Below are 5,394 nucleotides of genomic sequence, written 5' to 3'. Positions count from 1 at the left end.
CGTCCACGGAAAATGGAGTGGCGCCCTAAACGAGGAAAGCCGATGATGAGACATCGGCTGGCACAAACATGGTACTCGTCTTGCCGACGGAGCGTAGCGCTCCACGACTCTACGGAGCACACAAGGTGGACGACGACAGGCGCATCAAGTCAGAGGTTGGGTTGGTTTCATCCAGCCTGACCAAGTAGCAAGATCAAACCAATGGGCAAACCAGGAGAGGCTGATCCTTGTGATCGGCCCCAAAAAATTTTACGAAGGGAACTTACAAAACCTTCAACGAGCAAGCAACGTGGAGGCCGATTCCAGCAATCGGCCAAAATTATCCTCACCTACCTTTCTACCCGGGTTCAACATGTTATCCAACGCAGCCGATACCATCAATTTCCTTGACGAGAATCGGCTCGGGGGGCACCTGTGTATATGAATATGCGAGGATATGCAACAGAAGCATCTCATCTTTTGTTGATGGGTATTGGAATATGGGGGCCGATGTACGGGTCGGCCGTAAAAAAAAAAAAATGAAAATTCGAAAATTTTCGAACACAGCCGATGCAGCAGGCATCGACTTAAGGACATGAAAGCCGATGCATGGCCATCGACTCAAGGGAGATTTCTTCAAGGACAATGTCAGGGAGTCTATCTGGCCGGCAGGAACTGAAGAAACTCGGGGGGCAGCTCACTAGGGCTCTCCGTTTTTTGGGAAGCCGATGCATATTTAAATCGGCTAGCTCGGCATAAGGAGCTCCCTCAGACATGATCGAGCCTAGGTCCATACGGCTCTGCTTTACCTTGGCTGAGACTCGGGGGGCAACAAGCCTGGAAGATGCCCTGTTTTTGAGAGCCGATTAGGGTCACCTCGGCTGCGGTTGCATTATGGTCGTCTCGAGCGAGAACCGGGAAGGAAAAGCCGACGCCTAGTACGGGGCTTGGACTCGTGCTGTTGCTGCAAGAAAGGAAAGAAGTCCGACGCGTTGCTATCGGTCTTAGCATGGCAAACGGAGGGAATGAAATTGGAGCGATTAAAGGATAAATGGAAAGAACAATTTCATTAATTTCAAGGAGCGGCTTTACAAGAAAGAGCCGATGGCTCTCAAAAGAGGGATCTGGTGCCTAGTGCACTGCTACTACTAGTCCTATACTACTAGTCGTCGGCTGTCCTCGTCATCGCCGCCGTCGACATCGTCGGCGCTGCTCCCGAGGAGCTCTTCGTCGCTGCTGCCCCAGCCCTTGGCCGGAGCCTCTTCCTCCTCGTCATCATCATCATCCTCGCTGTCCGCCCAGGAGCGGGAGCGCTTGGTCGGCGGGTACCCGATGGAGGAGGAGGAGTCATCCTCCTCCTCTTCCTCTTCGTCATCATCCTCGTCCTCGCTGTCCGCCCACATGCGGGGGCGCTTCTTCGGCGGGAGCTGGGCGGAGGGAGAGGCTTTGGCCTTCGCTGCTTCTCCTTCTTTTTCCTCCTTGTCGGAGGAGAAGGGATTCACTGCGGAGTGGAGGCTGTCCTCGGTCTTCTTCTTCGGCGAAGATTGGGGGAAGAGTTTTGAGAAGGAAGAGGAAGAGGAAGACATTGCTACAGGAGGAGAGGGTTTTTTGGTGCCGATAGCTGGGATGGAATAGAGGATATGAGAGAGAGCTAACCGAGTCGGCGCGGTTAAATAATGATAAATCTGGTGAAGGATTAATGCCATTACAACTTCCAAGGGATCGATGCTAAAGCTGTCGGGATTTTTAGAGAAGCCGAGAAGACAGGGCATAATGATGACGGATGCTCGTAACGGCTCGCTCTCGCTACGACATGACCTTTCGAAGGAAAGCATAATGATTTTGGAAATGTTATTTCCAAAACCAGGGGGGCATGTGTTATCACCAGATTTTAGACGAATCCGGAGGTGGGCCGGGCTTGGAAGATTATCCGTGGAAGAATTCTAAGGCGGCTCTGGCACGAAGGGTCTTGGGCTGAATTGCCCGTGTATCTTTATTTAGTAGTTTATTATAAGAGATAGAATCTTAGTCGTGCACGGTTTAGTGCACGCCCTCATTAGAAAGTCCCCTGGACTATAAATATGTACCTAGGGTTTATGGAATAAACAACAACTCACGTTCAACCCCAAAAACAAACCAATCTCGGCGCATCGCCAACTCCTTCATCTCGAGGGTTTCTATCGGGTAGCGACATGCTGCCTAGATCGCATCTTGCGATCTAGGCAGCACAAGCCCCACGTTGTTCATGCGTTGCTCGTATCGAAGCGTTTTTGATGGCGAGCAACGTAGTTATCATTAGATGTGTTAGGGTTAGCATTGTTCTTCGTTTAAGCATGCTTACGTAGTGCAACCCTTGCATATCTAGCCGTCCTCACGCCTATCTCAGGTGTGGGGGCGGCACCCCGCTTGATCATTATTCGGTAGATCTGATCCGTTACGATTGTTCCTTGTTCTACAAGGATTAGTTTAATATCCGCAATAGTTTGGCCTTACAAAGGGGGAGGATCCTGTGGCACGTAGGGTGGCGTTCGCAAGTCCTAAACGGGATGTTCCTAGGATCAACTTCATGTTGGTTTTTTGGCCTTGTTTAGGATCGGCTTACGGGCACCGTGCGTGGCCATCTGGCCCAACCTGGAGTAGGATGATCCGGTTATGCGGTGAAAACCCTAAATCGTCGTAGATCTCATTAGCTTCATCTTGATCAAGCAGGACCACCAAGTATTCGTGCACCCCGTACGGATCATGGGTGGATCGGCTCTTTGAGCCGATTCACGAGATAACCCGAGAGCCGATCGAGGCTCGTATTTAACGTTTACATGTATGCCCCGCAGGAAACTAAGCGAGGCAACCTCATCACCTTCCTGACCAGGTATAGGTCAGGTGGCACGCTCTTGCACTTCGCAACGCCGCGTGTGACCAGAAGAGCATTGCGGGCCGTCGCTCGGAGGGGTCTCAGCCAGCCGCAGCTCTAGGCTCCCCCCGGCTCTACAGTGTTGACAAGGCCGCTGCCCGCCGGTGGGTTTTGGCAGTCAACAATAAGCAAGATTGCAATGTTCATAAGAGAGTATGATAAAGTGGTATCTCGCTTGCATGTATTTGATCGGCAAAACATAAATGCCCGGGCACCTCTGGAGTTCATAGATAAAAGCATCAAAGTTATACCACAATCAATCATATTTTGAGACAAGCATATTATACTAAGAATGACAGTTGTGCTCTCAAGAAAGTGCTCAAAGAAAGGATGGAGACACAACATAAAAGTAAAAGATTGACCCTTCGCAAGAGGGAAGCAGGGGATTAACATGCGCTAGAGCTTTTCATTTGTAAGGCAGGAGTAAAATTATTTTGAGAGGTGTTTGTCGTTGTCAACGAATGGTAATGGGTACACCAACTACCTCGCCAACCGGACTCCCAAGAGCGGCTCCCATGAATTTTTGCATTTTTATGTGGCACTCCTTCCAACCATTCTTACACAAACCATGGCTAACCGAATCCTCGGGTGGCTGCCAACAATCACATATCATGAAGGAGTGCCTTTTTAGTTTAGTTTTATTATGATGATGACACTCCCCCCAACCTTTGCTTACACAAGCCATGGCTAACCGAATCCTTCGGGTGCCGTCCAACAATCACAAACCATGGAGGAGTGTCTATTTAAATTAATTAATTCGGGACTGGGAATCCCATTGCCGGCTCTTTTTGCAAAATTATTGGATAAGCGGATGTGCCACTAGTCCATATGAGAGTCCGTCAAAAGTAAATGACAAGGTTGAAAGCTAAACACCACATACTTCCTCATGAGCTATGAAACATTAACACAAATTAAGAAGCATTTTGAAGATTTTAAAGGTAGCGCATGAGAATTTACTTGGAATGGTTTGAAATGCCATGCATAGGTATTTATGGTGGACACTCTGGAATAACTTGGTTTTCATGTGTTTGGAGGCACGAGCAGCGTTCCCGCTCAGTACAAGTGAAGGCTAGCAAAAGACTAGGGAGCGACAAATCAAGAGAGCAATGACTCGTCATAATCATGCTTGCGGCAAAATAAATTAACTGAGGCATAAAAGTGATACAAGAACTCTGAAGCAATGTAAATCATTGAGGCTTAATTGACTTTTGTTCAGTCATATGCATGCGTGAGCATGTGCCAAGTCGATATAAATGAATTATTCAGAGGAGGATACCACAATCCCACACTTACTTATGAATAAAACAATGCAAGCAAATATCCATGACATGCTACTCATATTAATAAATTGGAGCTAATCATGAGAGATCATGAACTACTAGACTTTCTTAAATGACATATACCTCACATGAACCAACTAAGCATGCTCACATGGATGAGTATATGTACAAAAATGAAAACAAATAGAGTTCATACCAGCCTCTCACCACAATCAGATTGTCGTAGATCGTCATTATTGCCTTTTCACTTGTATAGCTTGGATAATATGAAACGAAAACCACGCTCCAGCCACCGAAGACCATTGAACTCATGATGAACTTTACAAACCAAAGAAGAACAGCAAATATTTTTGGTGTTTTCGAATCTGAGAACAAGAACAAAAGGAAACAAGCAAACAAAGCAAAATCTTTTTGGGTTTTCTTATAGCAAACTAGCAATAGCAAATAAAGCGAAACAAGTGCAAGAAACCAAGATAAACAAATGATGAAGAGAAACAACAGAAATATTTTTGGTCTTTTTATGTTTTGGGAAAGGAACAAAGTGAAAGCAAGAAATAGCAAACTAAAAGAAACACAGAAAAGCGAGATGGCAGAAATCTTCCAAAACCTGACAGCAGTACAGAAATCGATTTTTACAAAAATCTTACGTTGCTCAGTTCAAAAAGTGTTCAACTAATGAAAGTTAGATAATAACCTGGGGAACCTGCACAAAAATTGGCTTCGCAAAATAACGTTCTGGCTGTGCGCACGAATTTTTACGGTAACAGCCCAGAATCTGTTTTCAGGCAGCACTTCCCCAAATATCATCTTCCTCTCATCAGAAAACCACTCAAAGAGACTAAACAAGTATATACAAGCATCCAGCAATCATAATATGCAAAGAATGAGTGATGCCGGTATACCTCCCCCCAAGCTTAGGCTTTTGGCCTAAGTGGAATTCAACCCCATCGAGGGTCTGGGTTCCACGCCGGTGGATCATACATGGAGTAGTCGTAATAAGGTACCGATGCAGAAGAAAAACGTGGAGGCTCCTCATGCCCAATGTGTTGATGCGAAGAGCTTGCTGCATCTGACGACGAGTCGAGGTGTTCCTCGACCTCATCCGTGTTGTCTCGTGCACGATGGCTTCCTCCCTCGATGTATGCATTAACTGCACTTTCCGTGACTGACCAATCCTCCCTGGAATCAAGGTTAAACAGAGAAGGTGCAGGCAATCCTACTAAT

The sequence above is a fragment of the Lolium rigidum genome, chromosome 7 (assembly GCF_022539505.1).
Source record: "Lolium rigidum isolate FL_2022 chromosome 7, APGP_CSIRO_Lrig_0.1, whole genome shotgun sequence".
Classification (NCBI taxonomy): domain Eukaryota; kingdom Viridiplantae; phylum Streptophyta; class Magnoliopsida; order Poales; family Poaceae; genus Lolium; species Lolium rigidum.
This window is presented reverse-complemented; position numbering follows the sequence as displayed.